This window comes from Mobula hypostoma, chromosome 27, assembly GCF_963921235.1.
Source record: "Mobula hypostoma chromosome 27, sMobHyp1.1, whole genome shotgun sequence".
In the NCBI taxonomy this organism is placed as follows: Eukaryota; Metazoa; Chordata; class Chondrichthyes; order Myliobatiformes; family Myliobatidae; genus Mobula; species Mobula hypostoma.
The window spans coordinates 37325489-37343678 of record NC_086123.1 but is presented as its reverse complement, the minus strand read 5'-3'; the positions used below and the strand labels follow the sequence as shown (position 1 = coordinate 37343678).

General features: G+C 44.4%; 1 protein-coding gene across 6 annotated transcripts in view; it reads right to left on the bottom strand.

Annotated features, from left to right (window-relative positions):
* The window catches only part of LOC134338586 (unconventional myosin-XVIIIb-like), a 471306-nt gene that overhangs the window by 378818 nt on the left and 74298 nt on the right, over positions 1-18190 (bottom strand). For 2 of the 6 annotated variants that reach the window (XM_063034530.1, XM_063034535.1), the window contains exon 2: positions 3130-3231. The exons of the other annotated variants lie outside the window; for them this stretch is intronic. The gene's annotated coding sequence lies outside the window, so the exon portion shown is untranslated. The remainder of the gene's footprint in view (positions 1-3129; positions 3232-18190) is intronic. 6 annotated transcript variants of the gene reach the window in all.

Below are 18190 nucleotides of genomic sequence, written 5' to 3'. Positions count from 1 at the left end.
GATAACTGGCTATCATGTTGTGTGTTTAGGGTAACCGTGTGGAATCTAACGGTCTATCGACCCTTGCCTGGGTTGGTAGTTTACCACTTGAAGACAGTACCTTAGTGATAGACTACTGTTGGTGATAATCCATACATGGATTCTGTTTGAGTGTCCTGTGGCTACCACTTTGAGAAGTCCCGTAGCTGAATTCCGGTGTGGTACCACTTGTGTTGAAAGGATATTCGTTGAAGATCACTGTTGGTGATATTCCATGTGTGGAGTGGAACAACTTCGGAGATAAAACCTAGAGCCCTTGTTATCTGGTATTACTAATGTGGAATCTGTGTTATATCGACATAATTGCCTTCTCACAACATTCGACTTTGGATTACAAATATCTCTCATTAATTAACCTGAGCATTGAACTGAACTATCTTACATTCCATTGTAAGACTGTATCCGTTACCACCTAAGCTAGAAGATGTTTGGGTTTCACATTTACACACCTCTGTATACATAAGTTCTGTTAACCTGTTTAATTTATCTGGATGGATATTACTGTTTCGCGTAGTTACGAATAAAAATAGAATTAGTTAACACCAAAACCAGACTAAATGTGTGTTCCATTTCTGCTGGTTATTTAACCCGTGACGAGGTAGGTAACAATACAAAAGGCGTGTCAGAAGGGCAATGTCATGATAATCGTTGGGGATTTTAACATAAAAGTGGATTGGGAAAACCAGGCCAGTACTGGACCTCAAGAGAGAGAATTTGTAGAGTGTCTAAGGGATGACTTTTTAGAACAGCTTGTTGTTGAGCCCGCTAGGGGATTGGCTGTGCTGGATTGGGTGTTGTGCAATGATCCGGAGGTGATAAGAGAGCTTAAGGTTAAGGAACCCTTAGGGAACAGTGATCACAATATGATCGAGTTCACTTTGAAATTTGAGGAGAAACTAAATTTCAATGTGTTACTATTTCAGTGGAATAAAGGAAATTACAGTGGCATGAGAGGGGAACTGGCTAAGGTTGACTGGAAAGAGACATTTGCAGGAAGGACAGCAGAGCAGCAATGGCTGGAGTTTCTGCAAAAAATGAGGAAAGTGCAAGACAGATAAGAAATTTTCGAATGGAAGAAGGACACTACCATGGCTGACAAGTGAAGTCAGAGCCAAAGTAAAAGCAAAAGAGAGGCATATAAGGAAGCCGAAGTTAGTATGAAGATAGAGAATTGGGAAGCTTTTAAAAACTTGCAGAAGGAAACGAAAAAGATCATTAAGAAGGAAAAGGTGAATTATGAAAGGAAGCGCCAACTAATATCAAAGAAGATACTAAAAGCTTTTTTTAACTATATAAAGGGTAAAAGAGAGTTGAGGGTAGATATTGGACCAGTAGGAAATGACATTGGAGATATTATGATGAGAGATGCAGAGATGGCAGAGGAAATGAATGCGTATTTTGCATTAGTCTTCACAGTGGAAGACATCTGCAGTATACCGGACATTCAAGTGTGTCAGGGAAGTGAAGTATGTGCAACCAAAAATACGACTGAGAAGGTGCTCAGGAAGCTTAATGGTCTGAGGGTGGATAAATCTGCTGGATCTGATGGAATGCGCCCTCAGGTTCTGAAGGAAGCAGCTGGAGAGATTGCAGAGGCATTAACAATGATCTTTAAAGAATTGATAGATTCTGGCTTTGTACTGGATGACTGGAAAATTGCAAATGTTACTCCGCTGTTTAAGAAGGGTAGGAGAAAGGAAACTATAGACCTGTTAGCCTGATATCAGTGGTTGGGAAGTTATTGGAATCGATTGTTAGGGATGAGCATACAGAAAACCTGGAGGCACATGGGAAGATAGGCCAAAACCAGTATAGTTTCCTGAAAGAAAAATCCTGCCTGACTAACCAACTGCAATTTTTTGAGGAAATTGCAGCAGGGTAGACAAAGGGGATACAGTAGATGTGGGGTACTTGGATATTCAGAAGGCCTTTGACAAGGTGCCATACATGAGGCTACCTAGCAAGATAAGAGCCCATGGAATTACAGGGAAGTAACTAGCATGGGTGGAGCATTGGCTGAACAGAAGAAAACAGAGAATGGGAATAAAGGGATCCTATTCTGGCTGGCTGCCGGTTACCAGTGGAGTTCCACAGGATTTGGGCTATGGGATTAATAGATTTGTGGCTAAATCTGACGATGATACAAAGATAAGTGGAGGAATGGATAGTGTTGAGGAACCAACGAGCCGACAGAGAGACTTAGATAGTTTAGGGTAGCGGTCCCCAACCACTGGGCCGTGGACCGGTACCGGGCCGCAAAGCATATGCTACCGGGCTGCGAGGGAACGATATGATTTGGCGATATGAGTCAGCGGCATCTTTCCTCATTCCCTGTCACGCGCTGTTGAGCCATTACACATGCGAGGTCATTACCCGCATGTCATCCGTGTCAGCACGGGAAGGAGATCAACTCCTTAAGCTTGCAAATGACGGCAGGCTGAAATGTATATTTGACATATCATCTCTGCCGGCATTCTGGATCAAAATCAAGGCTAAATATCCTGAGATAGCCACGAAAGCACTGAAAACATTGCTTCCATTTCCAATCGGGGCGAGGTCGAGGCATATTCATGACGACGTTGGGGCCGAGCTCGAGGCATATTCATGGCTTGGTCGGGGCGAGGTCGAGACATATTCATGGCTTGGTCGGGGCGAGGTCGAGGCAGATTCGTGGTGAAGTCAGGACATATGGAGCGGAGGAGAGGCAGATTCAGGCCTGACCACCTAAACCAAGAGCCAGGTTTGATCAATCTAAACACCGGGCCAATTTGGAAAGGTCAGGTACAAGCCAGGTCCAGAGCATATCGATGCGACATGGTCCAGGTCTTGGAGCGAGGAATGACCCAATGTTTGGACAATTAAATGCCCAGCCAGATGGATTGAAACGGCAGGGCATCGGGACCAGAGGCAAGAGTCCCTCTGGTTATGCTCACTGCTCAGCAACGTTTACTCTGCTCACTGCTCCAGACTCCGTGTCTGCAAGATCCATGACATTTACTGCCTTATGTGCTGAACTGAGCCTGAGGCTGTGGGCCTGCTTCAGATTCTATGTCTGAAGACTCACTTTCATTCTAAATGCGATTCGCTTACTTTTATTGTTTGTATGATTTGTTTCTTCTTTTCTCTCAGCACATTGGATGTTTGTCAGTCTTTTTCTGAATGGGTTTTTTCAGGTTCTTGTTTCATAGCTGCCTGTAAGGAAATGAATTGCAAGGTTGTATAATGCATAGAAAAGGCATTGATAAAGTAGATAGCCAACACTTTTATTCCAGGAAGGATATGGCTGATACGAAAGGGCATAATTTTAATGCGTTTGGAGGAAAGTATAGGCAGGATGTCAGAAATGGATTTTCACAGAGTGGTGTGTGTGTGCAATGTACTGACAGGGAGAGTAGCGGAGACAGATACATTAGGGACATTTAAAATGCTAGTCATAGTCATAGTCATAGTCATACTTTATTAATCCCAGGAGAAATTGGTTTTTGTTACAGTTGCACCATAAATAATTAAATAGTAATATGTAAATTATGCCAGGAAATAAGTCCAGGACCAGCCTATTGGCTCAGGGTGTCTGATCCTCCAACGGATGAAAGGAGAAATGGAGGCTGTGTTAAAAGGCCAGCACAACATCATGGCTGAAGGGCCTGTACCATTTTGTGTTCTATGAGTCACAGAATCATAAGGCACAGCCCCTGCCCTTCAGTCTGGTCCATACTGCCCAAGATGCCCATCTTAGCAGGCCCGGTCTGCCTGTCTTTGAATCTATTAATTTTTCCCTACCATTCTATCAACTTGATTCTGCAGTGCAGCTAATTGACCACTGGCTCATAGCACCAGGGACCCAGGTTCAATCTTCATCTCCTGGTTTCCTTCACCAGCAGATGTGACTTGAAGCTGTGATGGTGCGGGCTGCATCGACAACCCTCTAAACCTCTGACAGTCCCGTGCATTGACACCTCCATACCAGATGGTGGTGCAACCTATCAGAATGCACTCTGTGATGGTACATCTGCAGGATTCGCTAGAGTTTTGGTGTCATGGCCACCTTAGGGGTATTGGCTAAAGACTACTTCCTTACCTTCATGGATGACGTTACGAACTCCTCTTGCCCTGATCTCCTTGGAATTAAGAATCTAATTACTTCTATCAACAAGCATATGCCAACACAGAGAGTTTACCTTTAAAGAACCAGCGCGAGGGGCCACAGTTTGAGGATAGAGGGGAAGCCTTTTAGGACCGAGATTAGGAAAAACTTCTTCACACAGAGAGTGGTGAATCTGTGGAATTCTCTGCCACAGGAAACAGTTGAGGCCAGTTCATTGGCTATATTTAAGAGGGAGTTAGATATGGCCCTTGTGGCTACGGGGGTCAGGGGGTATGGAGGGAAGGCTGGGGCAGGGTTCTGAGTTGGATGATCAGCCATGATCATAATAAATGGTGGTGCAGGCTCGAGGGGCCGAATGGCCTACTCCTGCACCTATTTTCTATGTTTCTATGTTTCTAAATGTTTAAACTAAATCAGAGGTGGCCAGCCATGTAAAGAGTTACAAGAATGTACTTTCTGGATCTCCTTGAAACCTACTGAATATTGAAAGCTCTCTACAGTGTACAGGAACAGGGTGTTCATTACCACGGACACCTGTGGAGGCCAAATCATTGGGTATATTTAAAGCAGAAGTCTTCATTAGTCAGGGTTTCACAACTGTTATGTACCCCTGGGGTTCATTTTTGCTGTGGACTGTCATTTTACGCACAAGTAAGAACTGAGACTAACTTTTGGATTTCTGCTGAGAGAGAGAGAGGGGTAGAGTTTGTCTTTCAGCTTGTGTTTACACTTTTACAAGGACACTGACTACTGCTATCAACTTCTGAGTTGCCATGGAAGGAGAGAGAGGTGGAGTTATTTGATGGACAATCGATGTTATGGTTTCTCTGCAGCATGTTTACACTTCTGCGAGGGTACTGGCAGCTTCTAAATTCTTACAGAGAGAAAAGGGAGGAGCTGCTTGATGGACAGTTGATATTCAGCACGGTGAAATAAATAGAAGGTCAGCTGATAGACCCACAGACACATGGTTTTGGACACTGAATAACGTTTGTTGTGCCCACAGAAAAGGTGGGTTTTGGAGGATCGATCAGTGGCTCTCGCAGTGTGAAAAGGGTGTGACCGGCGGGGAGTTATTCATGCGTCCGACCCTCACCTGGGTTGATAATTCCACCACAGAAGAATGGTCCCCTTTGTTGTGGTCACAGTCAGTGACTTCTAAAGGATTTCAGAGGGCAACAGGAAGATCGACAGCGTCAGCTCACCCTCCCTCTCTCTCTCTCCATCACTACTCAACTCAATACCACAAACTGAACTGAACTTTACTCATCATCGTAAGACTATCTATTTACCCCTAGACTCAAAGGAGCTTGGTTTTCATATATATTTCCACCCTTACTTATATATAATCATTGCTAACCTGTTTTATATATCTGATTTTATATTACTGTATTGCGTAGTTACTAATAAATACCATTAGTTAATAGCAATACTGGACTCCAAAGTGTTTTCCATTTCTGCTGGTTCTTTAACCCAACAGGGAGTACGTGACACAAGTTTAGGGGAAAAGGCAGGACAATCGGTTGATAGGGATAATAAATCAGCCATGAACGAATGGTGAAGCAGACTTAATGGGCCAAGTGGCCTAATCCTGCTCCTATTTCTTTTGGTCTGGTGGCATTAGAACCAACATTAGTTAAGTACTTGTCTATAAATATAACAAGTTTAAAATTGCAGCTCAGAAAAGATGACATGAAACTCATTTAAAAATAAGCCAAGACTAGATAAGAACCTGAGTGTGATCTCATTAAATGTCAATAGCCACTGCCCAGAGATTGCCAAGGATTGTGATTTAAGCCATACCTCCTGGTCCAAATAAGACCATAAGATATCAGAGCAGATATAGACATTTGGCCCATCAAGTCTGCTCCACCATTTCATCATGGCTGATCCAATATTCTCAACCCTAATCTCCTTCCTTCTCTCCATATCCCTTCATGCCTTGACCAAACAAAACTCTAACAGCCTCTGCCTTAAATATATATAAAGGCTTGGCCTCCACAGCTGTCTGTGGCAACAAATTCTACAGGTTTACCACTCTGGCTAAAGAAATTCCGCCCCATCTCCATTCTAAAAGGATGTCTTTCTATTCTGAGGCTGTCCTCTGGTCTTAAACTCTTCCACCATACGAAGCATCCTCTCCACATCCACTTTCCCTATTCGATACATTTCAATGAGGTCATGCTTCTGAATTCTAATGCATACAGCCCCAGAGTCATCAAAGCCATTCATCCATCTTCATAAACCTCCTTTGAACCCTCTCCAGTTTCAGCACATTTTTTCAAAGAGAAGGGGCCCAAAACAGCTCTCAATACTCCAAGGGAGACCTCACCAATGTTTTATAAAGTCTCAACATTACCTCCTTGCTTTTATATTCTAGTCCTCTTGAAATGAATGCTGACATCACATTTACCTTCCTCACCACAGACTCAACCTGCAAATTAACCTTTGGGGAATCCTGCACAAGGACTCCCAAGTCCCTTTGCACCTCAGTTTGTTGTATTTTCTCTCCATTTAGAAAATAGTCAACCCTTTCATTTCTTATATTGAAGTGCATGACTAGACATTTCCCAACACTGTACTCCATCTGGCTCCTCTTTGCCCATTCTCCTAATCTGTCTAAGTCTTTTTGTAGCCTCTTTACTTCCTCAAAACTACCTGCCCTCCACCTATCTTCATATTGTCAGCAAACTTTGCAACAAAGCCATCAATTCCATCATCCAAGTCATTAACATATGTAACATGCTGTAGGGTTTCACTGATAATGTAATGGTTTCTCTGTAGCAGCAATGTTTGGGTTATGACTAGAGATAACGGGGTTCGGAATGCTATTGTTCTTTCTTGTGAGCTGGAAGAGAGATTTTCGCGGTCTTTTGCCGGGGAGAGATGAGGAGAGGAGACGCGAATGAAGAGATTTGGTAGACTGCCGGACGGGGTGGACTCGGAGTGAGGGTCCGATGGTCAGTGACGATCGGAGGAGGTCGATGGTGGACAATTGGCTTATCAGTGAGCTCCAACATTGCGCAATAGACTGTTTCATAAGAATGGACCCTTTTTCTTTTTTTCATTTTCTTTACTAACCATATAGCCAAAGTAAGAATTATAAAGTTTAATAGTTTAATCACATATTGTGTATAGTTTGTTATTTCTATGTACTGTTTTGTAACGGGACACATCGTGCAGCATCCAACCAAACAAAATTTCTTAAGCTTTATCCCTGATAGAATATTTCCTGTAATATCATCCTTGTTAAGCAGCCTCATGTGTGGCACCCTGTCAAAGGCTTTCTGAAAATCCAAATACACAACGTCAACTGATTCTCCGATGTTTATCCTGCTTGTTATTTCTTCAAAGAATTGCAACAGATTTGCCAGGTAAGATTTTCCCTTGAGGAAACCATGCTGACTGTGGCCTATTTTATCATGTGTCTCAAAATATCGTAAATCTTAATCCTTAAAAATCGACTTTAATATCTTCCCAACCACTGAGGTCAGACTAACCAGCCTATAGTTTCCTTTCTTCTGCCTCTCTTCCTTCTTGAAGACTGGAGTGACACTTGCAATTTTCCATTCTTCTCAAACCATTCAAGAATCTAGTGGTTCTTGAAAGATCAAAACTAAGGCCTCTAGGATATCTTCAGCCACCTCTTTCAGAAACCTGGGATGTATACCATCTGCCCCAGGTGACTAATCTACCTTCAGACCTTTCAGTTTCTCAAGAACCTTCTCTCTAGTTATGGTAACTTCACACACTTCATGACCCCTGACATCCAAAACTTCCACCATACTGCTAGTATCGTCCACAGTGAAGACTGGCACAAAATACTTATTCAGTTTGTCCACCGTATCGTTGTCCCCCATTACTACCTCTCTTGCATCATTTTCCAGCAATCCAATATTCACTCTTGCCTCTCTTTTACACTTTATGTGTCTGAAGAAACTTCTGGTGTCCTCTTTAATATCATTGGCCAGCTTACTTTCATATTCCATCTTCATCTTCTTAATTACTTTTTTAGTTGCCTTCTGTCGGCTTTGAAAAGTTTCCCAATGCTCTAACTTCCCACCAATTTTTGCTCTATTATATGCCCTCTCTTTGACTTTTATGTTGACATTGACTTCTCTTGTTACCCATGACTGTGGCGACTTTCCTTCAGATTACTTCTTCTACTTTGGGATGCTTATATCCCGAGCCTTCCGAATTACCTCCAGAAATTCCATCCATTGTTGCTCTGCTGGTCAGCCCTGCCAGTGTTGTTTTCCAATCAATTCCTGCCAACTCTGCTCTCATACCCTTTACTCCACTGTAATACCAATACATATGACTTTAGCTTCTCCTTCTCCAATTTCAGGCTGAATTTGATCATATTATGATCACTGGCCCTCAGAGTTCCTTTACCTTAAGCTCTCTAATCAATTCTGGTTCATTGCATAACAACCAATCCAGAATGGCTGATCCCCTAGTGGGCTCAAGGATGAGCTGCTCTAAAATGCCACCTTGTAGGCACTCTAGAAATTCCCTATCTTGGAATTCAACACCAGCCTGATTTTCCCAATCTACCTGCATATTGAAATCCCCCATGACTATTGAAGCATTGTCCTTTTGCATATATTTTCTATCTCCCATTATAATTTGCAGGCCACATCCTTACTACTGTTTAGGAGTCTGTATACAACTCCGGTCAGGGTCCTTTTACCCTTGCACTTCCTTAGCTCTATCCACAATGATTCAACACCTTCCAAACCTGTCCCTGTACCACCTCTTCCTAAATATCTGATTTCATTTTTCACATCAGAGCAATGCCACCCCTGCTTCCTCCCCGCCTTTTCTTTCGATACAATGTGTATCTTTGGACATTAAGCTCCCAGCTATAAGCTTCTTTCAGCCATGATTCAGTAATGCCTACAATATCATAGCTGCCAATCTGTAGCTGTGCTACAAATCCACCTAGCGTATCCGGTATACTGCATGCAGTCAAATATAACCCCGGTCCTGTGTTCACCCTTTTCGATTTTGTCCACCTTCTACATTGCAACTTATGATACTTCTTGCATTGAAACAGATGGATCACTGTGCACCCGATGGAACTGAGAATTCGGACAGCTCTAGTCAGGGTGCAGAAAGTACCTCCAATGAAAAGTCATCAACCAGAAGCTGTGTTTTACTCCTCCACAGGTGCTGCCCGACCCACTGGGTATTTGCTCTTTTTTCAGTTCACTGATAGAAGATGGACATCAGTGGTAAGCTCAAACATTAAGTACATCTTGGTGCCCTTGAGCATTTGATGGTGAGCCAACTTCTTACACTAATGCAGTTCATGTCTTTTGGAACAACAGGTTCATGTTTACAGCAAGGTAATGGCGATCTGGAGGGGAACTGACAGAGGCTGAAGTTTCCCAGCCCCACTTCCTGCAGTTTTCCTGTCAAAGACACCCTGGTATGTCACACTGTGAACACAAAGCAGCCAAGATAAATCAGGAGCAATTTTATCCTGGATTATATCCAGTTTCTGAAGTGTTCCAGGATATTTGCTTGTCACACAAGCATGAAGCAATCCCTTGGGTTGTGTGCTAGTGCACAGACAGTCGTGGTTCACTCACTACGTGATGTGAACTCTCTGACATTCTCCTGGCAACTCCCTGGCTATTCCTAGTGCAGACTGATTTTGTTTTCCTCGGTTTCATATTTGTTCCTGTTTGTGCTGTTCGGCTGAACACTGTGGGCTTGTGTTGTTGTGTATAGCACTGTGGACTTGTGTTACTCTGCAGAACACTGTGGGCTTGTGTTGTTCTGCTGAACAATGTGGGCTTGCGTTGTTCTGTATAACACTCTGGGCTTGTGTTGTTCTGTGTACCACTGTGGGCTTGTGTTATTCTGCTGAACACTGTGTGCTTGTGTTGTTCTGCTGAACACTGTGGGCTTATGTAGATCTGTTGAACACTGTGGGCTTCTATTGTTCTGTGTTACACTGTCGGCTTGTGTTGTTCTGCTGAATGCTGTGGGCTTGTGTTATACTGCTAAACACTGTGGCCTTGTGTTGTTCTGTGTAACTCTGTGGGCTTGTGTTGGTCTGCTGAACACTGTGGGCTTCTATTCTTCTGTGTAACACTGTAGGCTTGTGTTATTCATTGTAACACTGTGGGCTTGTGTTGTTCTGTGTAACACTATGGGCTTGTGTTGTTCTGTGTAACACGGTCGGCTTGTTTCGTTCTGTGTAACACTGTGGGCTTGTGTTGTTCTGCTGAACACTGTGGGCTTGTGTTGTTCTGTGTTACACTGTGGGCTTGTGTTGTTCTGTGTAGCACTGTGAGCTTGTGTTCTTCTGTTGAAGACTGTGAGCATGTGTTGTTCTGCTGAACACTGTGGGCTTGTGCTGTTCTGTGTAACACTGTGGGCTTGTGTTGCTCTGTGTAACTGTGTGGGCTTGTGTTGTTCTGCTGAACACTGTGGGCTTGTGTTGTTCTGTGTAACTCTGTGGGCTTGTGTTGTTCTGCTGAACACTGAGGGCTTGTGTTGTTCTGTGTAACACTGTGGGCTTGTGTTGTTCTGTGTAACACTATGGGCTTGTGTTCTTCTGTGTAACACAGTCGGCTTGTTTCATTCTGTGTAACACTGTGGGCTTGTGTTGTTCTGCTGAACAATGTGGGCTTCTGTTGTTCTGTGTAACTCTCCGGGCTTGTGTTGGTCTGCTGAACACTGTGGGCTTGTGTTGTTCTGTGTAAAACTGTGGACTTGTGTTATTCTGCTGAACACTGTGGGCTTGTGTTGCTCTGTGTAACACTGTCGGCTTGTGTTGTTCTGCTGAATACTGTGGGCTTGTGTTGTTGTGTGTAACACTGTTGGCTTGTGTTATTCTATGTAACACTGTGGGATTGTATTGTTCTTCTGAACCGTGTGGGCTTGTGTTGTTCTGTGTAACACTGTGGGCTTGTGTTCTTCTGTTGAACACTGTGGGCTTGTGCTGTTCTGTGTAACTCTGTGGGCTTGTGTTGTTCTGCTGAACACTGTGGGCTTGTGTTGTTCTGTGTAACTCTGTGGGCTAGTGTTGTTCTGCTGAACACTGAGGGCTCGTGTTGTTCTGTGTAACACTGTGGGCTTGTGTTTTTCTGTGTAACACTCTGGGCTTGGGTTCTTCTGCTGAAAACTGAGGGCTTATGTTGTTCTGTGTAACACTGTGGCCTTGTGTTGTTCTGCTGAACACTGTGGGCTTGTGTTGTTCTGTGTAACAAATTGGGCTTGTGTTGTTGTGTGTAACGCTGTCGGCTTGTGTTATTCTATGTAACACTGTGGGATTGTATTGTTCTTCTGAACCGTGTGGGCTTGTTTTGTTCTGTGTAACACTGTGGACTTGTGTTACTCTGCAGAACACTGTGGGCTTGTGTTGTTCTGCTGAACAATGTGGGCTTGTGTTGTTCTGTGTAACACTGTGGGCTTGTGTTGTTCTGTGAAACACTTTGGGCTTGTGTTGTTCTGCTGAACACTGTGGATTTGTGTTGTTCCGTGTAACACTGTGGGCTTGTGTTGTTCTGTGTAGCACTCTGAGTTTGTGTTCTTCTGTTGAACACTGTGAGCATGCTTTGTTCTGCTGAACACTGTGGGCTTGTGTTGTTCTGTGTAACACTCTGGGCTTGTGTTGTTCTGCTGAACACTGTGGGCTTGTGTTGTTCTGTGTAACACTGCGGGCTTGTGTTATTCGATGTAACACTGTGGGCTTGTGTTGTTCTGCTGAACACTGTGGATTTGTGCTGTTCTGGGTAACACTGCGGGCTTGTGTTATTCGATGTAACACTGTGGGCTTGTGTTGTTCTGCTGAACACTGTGGGCTTGTGTTGTTCTGTATAACAATCTGGGCTTGTGTTGTTCTGTGTAACACTGTGGGCTTGTGTTGTTCTGTGTAACACTGCGGGCTTGTGTTGGTCTGCTGAACATGGTGGGCTTGTGTTGTTCTGTGTAACACTCTGGGCTTGTGTTGTTCTGCTGAACACTGTGGGCTTGTGTTGTTCTGTGTAACACTGCAGGCTTGTGTTATTCGATGTAACACTGTGGGCTTGTGTTGTTCTGCTGAACACTGTGGGCTTGTATTGTTCTCTGTAACACTGCGGGCTTGTGTTATTCGATGTAACACTGTGGGCTTGTGTTGTTCTGCTGAACACTGTGGATTTGTGTTGTTCTGTGTAACAATCTGGGCTTGTGTTGTTCTGTGTAACACTGTGGGCTTGTGTTGTTCTGTGTAACACTGCGGGCTTGTGTTGGTCTGCTGAACATGGTGGGCTTGTGTTGTTCTGTGTAAAACTGTGGACTTGTGTTATTCTGCTGAACACTGTGTGCTTGTGTTGTTCTGCTGAACACTGTAGGCTTGTGTTGTTCTGTGTAACACTGTGGTCTTGTGTTCGTCTACTGAACACTGTGGGCTTCTATTGTTCTGTGTAACACTGTACGCTTGTGTTATTCATTGTAACACTGTGGGCTTGTGTTGTTCTGTGTAACACTATGGGCTTGTGTTGTTCTGTGTAACACGGTCGGCTTGTTTCGTTCTGTGTAACACTGTGGGCTTGTGTTGTTCTGCTGAACACTGTGGGCTTGTACTGTTCTGTGTAACTCTGTGGGCTTGTGTTGTTCTGCTGAACACTGTGGCTTGTGTTGCTCTGTGTAAATCTGTGGGCTTGTGTAGTTCTGCTGAACACTGAGGGCTTGTGTTGTTCTGTGTAACACTATGGGCTTGTGTTTTTCTGTGTAACACTCTGGGCTTGGGTTCTTCTGCTGAATACTGAGGGCTTATGTTCTTGTGTGTAACACTGTGGCCATGCGCTGTTCTGTGTAACACTGTGGGCTTGTGTTGTTCTGTGTAACACTGTGGGCTTGTGCTGTTCTGTGTAACTCTGTGGGCTTGTGTTGTTCTGCTGAACACTGTGGGCTTGTGTTGTTCTGTGTAACACTGCGGGCTTGAGTTATTCGATGTAACACTGTGGGCTTGTGTTGTTCTGCTGAACACTCTGGGCTTGTGTTGTTCTGTGTAACATTGCGGGCTTGTGTTGGTCTGCTGAACACGGTGGGCTTGTGTTGTTCTGTGTAACACTGTCGGCTTGTTTTGTTCTGCTGAATGCGGTGGGCTTGTGTTGTTGTGTGTAACACTGTTGGCTTGTGTTATTCTATGTAACACAGTGGGATTGTATTGTTCTTCTGAACCGTGTTGGCTTGTGTTGTTCTGTGTAACACTGCGGGCTTTTGTTGGCCTGCTGAACACGGTGGGCTTGTGTTGTTCTGTGTAAAACTGTGGGCTTGTGTTATTCTGCTGAACACTGTGTGCTTGTGTTGTTCTGCTGAACACTGTGGGCTTATGTTGATCTGTTGAGCACTGTGGGCTTGTGTTGTTCTGTGTAACACATTGGGCTTGTGATGTTGTGTGTAACGCTGTGTGCTTGTGTTATTTAATATAACACTGTGGGATTGTATTGTTCTTCTGAACCGTGTGGGCTTGTGTTGTTCTGTGTAACACTGTGGACTTTTGTTACTCTGCAGAACACGGTGGGCTTGTGTTGTTCTGTGTAACACTATGGGCTTGTGTTGTTCTGTGTAACACGGTAGGCTTGTTTCGTTCTGTGTAACACTGTGGGCTTGTGTTGTTCTGCTGAACAATGTGGGCTTGTGTTGTTCTGTGTAACTCTCTGGGCTTGTGTTGGTCTGCTGAACACTGTGCGCTTGTGTTGTTCTGTGTAACACTGTGGACTTTTGTTATTCTGCTGAACACTGTGTGCTTGTGTTCTTCTGAACACTGTGGGCTTATGTTGTTCTGTGTTACACTGTGTGCTTGTGTTGCTCTGTGTAACACTGTCGGCTTGTGTTGTTCTGCTGAATGCTGTGGGCTTGTGTTGTTGTGTGTAACACTGTTGGCTTGTGTTATTCTATGTAACACAGTGGGATTGTATTGTTCTTCTGAACCGTGTGGGCTTGTGTTGTTCTGTGTAACACTGAGGGCTTGTGTAGTTCTGTGTAACACTGTGGGCTTATGTTTTTCTGTGTAACACACTGGGCTTGGGTTCTTCTGCTGAACACTGAGGGCTTATGTTGTTGTGAGTAACACTGTGGCCATGCGCTTTTCTGTGTAACACTGTGGGCTTCTGCTGTTCTGTGTAACACGGTGGGCTTGTGTTGTTCTGTGTAGCACTGTGAGCTTGTGTTCTTCTGTTGAACACTGTGAGCATGCGTTGTTCTGCTGAACATGGTGGGCTTGTGTTGTTCTGTGGAAAACGGTGGACTTGTGTTATTCTGCTGAACACTGAGTGCTTGTGTTGTTCTGCTGAACACTGTGGGCTTGAGTTGTTCTGTGTAACACTGCGGGCTTGTGTTATTTGATGTAACACAGTGGGCTTGTGTTGTTCTGCTGAACACTGTGGATTTGTGTTGTTCTGTGTAACATTGCGGGCTTGTGTTATTCGATGTAACACTGTGGGCTTGTGTTGTTCTGTTGAACACTGTGGGCTTGTGTTGTTCTATATAACACTCTGGGCTTGTATTGTTCTGTGTAACACTGTGGGCTTGTGTTGTTCTGGGTAACACTGTGGACTTGTGTTACTCTGCAGAACACTGTGGGCTTGTGTTGTGCTGCTGAACAAATGGGGGCGTGTGTTGTTCTGTGTAACACTGTGGGCTTGTGTTGGTCTGCTGAACACTGTGGGCTTCTATTGTTCTGTGTAACACTGTAGGCTTGTGTTATTCACTGTAACACTGTGGGCTTGTGTTGTTCTGTGTAACACTATGGGCTTGTGTTCTTCTGTGTAACACAGTCGGCTTGTTTCATTCTGTGTAACACTGTGGGCTTGTGTTGTTCTGCTGAACAATGTGGGCTTCTGTTGTTCTGTGTAACTCTCCGGGCTTGTGTTGGTCTGCTGAACACTGTGGGCTTGTATTGTTCTGTGTAAAACTGTGGACTTGTGTTATTCTGCTGAACACTGTGGGCTTGTGTTGCTCTGTGTAACACTGTCGGCTTGTGTTGTTCTGCTGAATACTGTGGGCTTGTGTTGTTGTGTGTAACACTGTTGGCTTGTGTTATTCTATGTAACACTGTGGGATTGTATTGTTCTTCTGAACCGTGTGGGCTTGTGTTGTTCTGTGTAACACTGTGGGCTTGTGTTCTTCTGTTGAACACTGTGGGCTTGTGCTGTTCTGTGTAACTCTGTGGGCTTGTGTTGTTCTGCTGAACACTGTGGGCTTGTGTTGTTCTGTGTAACTCTGTGGGCTAGTGTTGTTCTGCTGAACACTGAGGGCTCGTGTTGTTCTGTGTAACACTGTGGGCTTGTGTTTTTCTGTGTAACACTCTGGGCTTGGGTTCTTCTGCTGAAAACTGAGGGCTTATGTTGTTCTGTGTAACACTGTGGCCTTGTGTTGTTCTGCTGAACACTGTGGGCTTGTGTTGTTCTGTGTAACAAATTGGGCTTGTGTTGTTGTGTGTAACGCTGTCGGCTTGTGTTATTCTATGTAACACTGTGGGATTGTATTGTTCTTCTGAACCGTGTGGGCTTGTTTTGTTCTGTGTAACACTGTGGACTTGTGTTACTCTGCAGAACACTGTGGGCTTGTGTTGTTCTGCTGAACAATGTGGGCTTGTGTTGTTCTGTGTAACACTGTGGGCTTGTGTTGTTCTGTGAAACACTTTGGGCTTGTGTTGTTCTGCTGAACACTGTGGATTTGTGTTGTTCCGTGTAACACTGTGGGCTTGTGTTGTTCTGTGTAGCACTCTGAGTTTGTGTTCTTCTGTTGAACACTGTGAGCATGCTTTGTTCTGCTGAACACTGTGGGCTTGTGTTGTTCTGTGTAACACTCTGGGCTTGTGTTGTTCTGCTGAACACTGTGGGCTTGTGTTGTTCTGTGTAACACTGCGGGCTTGTGTTATTCGATGTAACACTGTGGGCTTGTGTTGTTCTGCTGAACACTGTGGATTTGTGCTGTTCTGGGTAACACTGCGGGCTTGTGTTATTCGATGTAACACTGTGGGCTTGTGTTGTTCTGCTGAACACTGTGGGCTTGTGTTGTTCTGTATAACAATCTGGGCTTGTGTTGTTCTGTGTAACACTGTGGGCTTGTGTTGTTCTGTGTAACACTGCGGGCTTGTGTTGGTCTGCTGAACATGGTGGGCTTGTGTTGTTCTGTGTAACACTCTGGGCTTGTGTTGTTCTGCTGAACACTGTGGGCTTGTGTTGTTCTGTGTAACACTGCAGGCTTGTGTTATTCGATGTAACACTGTGGGCTTGTGTTGTTCTGCTGAACACTGTGGGCTTGTATTGTTCTCTGTAACACTGCGGGCTTGTGTTATTCGATGTAACACTGTGGGCTTGTGTTGTTCTGCTGAACACTGTGGATTTGTGTTGTTCTGTGTAACAATCTGGGCTTGTGTTGTTCTGTGTAACACTGTGGGCTTGTGTTGTTCTGTGTAACACTGCGGGCTTGTGTTGGTCTGCTGAACATGGTGGGCTTGTGTTGTTCTGTGTAAAACTGTGGACTTGTGTTATTCTGCTGAACACTGTGTGCTTGTGTTGTTCTGCTGAACACTGTAGGCTTGTGTTGTTCTGTGTAACACTGTGGTCTTGTGTTCGTCTACTGAACACTGTGGGCTTCTATTGTTCTGTGTAACACTGTACGCTTGTGTTATTCATTGTAACACTGTGGGCTTGTGTTGTTCTGTGTAACACTATGGGCTTGTGTTGTTCTGTGTAACACGGTCGGCTTGTTTCGTTCTGTGTAACACTGTGGGCTTGTGTTGTTCTGCTGAACACTGTGGGCTTGTACTGTTCTGTGTAACTCTGTGGGCTTGTGTTGTTCTGCTGAACACTGTGGCTTGTGTTGCTCTGTGTAAATCTGTGGGCTTGTGTAGTTCTGCTGAACACTGAGGGCTTGTGTTGTTCTGTGTAACACTATGGGCTTGTGTTTTTCTGTGTAACACTCTGGGCTTGGGTTCTTCTGCTGAATACTGAGGGCTTATGTTCTTGTGTGTAACACTGTGGCCATGCGCTGTTCTGTGTAACACTGTGGGCTTGTGTTGTTCTGTGTAACACTGTGGGCTTGTGCTGTTCTGTGTAACTCTGTGGGCTTGTGTTGTTCTGCTGAACACTGTGGGCTTGTGTTGTTCTGTGTAACACTGCGGGCTTGAGTTATTCGATGTAACACTGTGGGCTTGTGTTGTTCTGCTGAACACTCTGGGCTTGTGTTGTTCTGTGTAACATTGCGGGCTTGTGTTGGTCTGCTGAACACGGTGGGCTTGTGTTGTTCTGTGTAACACTGTCGGCTTGTTTTGTTCTGCTGAATGCGGTGGGCTTGTGTTGTTGTGTGTAACACTGTTGGCTTGTGTTATTCTATGTAACACAGTGGGATTGTATTGTTCTTCTGAACCGTGTTGGCTTGTGTTGTTCTGTGTAACACTGCGGGCTTTTGTTGGTCTGCTGAACACGGTGGGCTTGTGTTGTTCTGTGTAAAACTGTGGGCTTGTGTTATTCTGCTGAACACTGTGTGCTTGTGTTGTTCTGCTGAACACTGTGGGCTTATGTTGATCTGTTGAGCACTGTGGGCTTGTGTTGTTCTGTGTAACACATTGGGCTTGTGATGTTGTGTGTAACGCTGTGTGCTTGTGTTATTTAATATAACACTGTGGGATTGTATTGTTCTTCTGAACCGTGTGGGCTTGTGTTGTTCTGTGTAACACTGTGGACTTTTGTTACTCTGCAGAACACGGTGGGCTTGTGTTGTTCTGTGTAACACTATGGGCTTGTGTTGTTCTGTGTAACACGGTAGGCTTGTTTCGTTCTGTGTAACACTGTGGGCTTGTGTTGTTCTGCTGAACAATGTGGGCTTGTGTTGTTCTGTGTAACTCTCTGGGCTTGTGTTGGTCTGCTGAACACTGTGTGCTTGTGTTGTTCTGTGTAACACTGTGGACTTTTGTTATTCTGCTGAACACTGTGTGCTTGTGTTCTTCTGAACACTGTGGGCTTATGTTGTTCTGTGTTACACTGTGTGCTTGTGTTGCTCTGTGTAACACTGTCGGCTTGTGTTGTTCTGCTG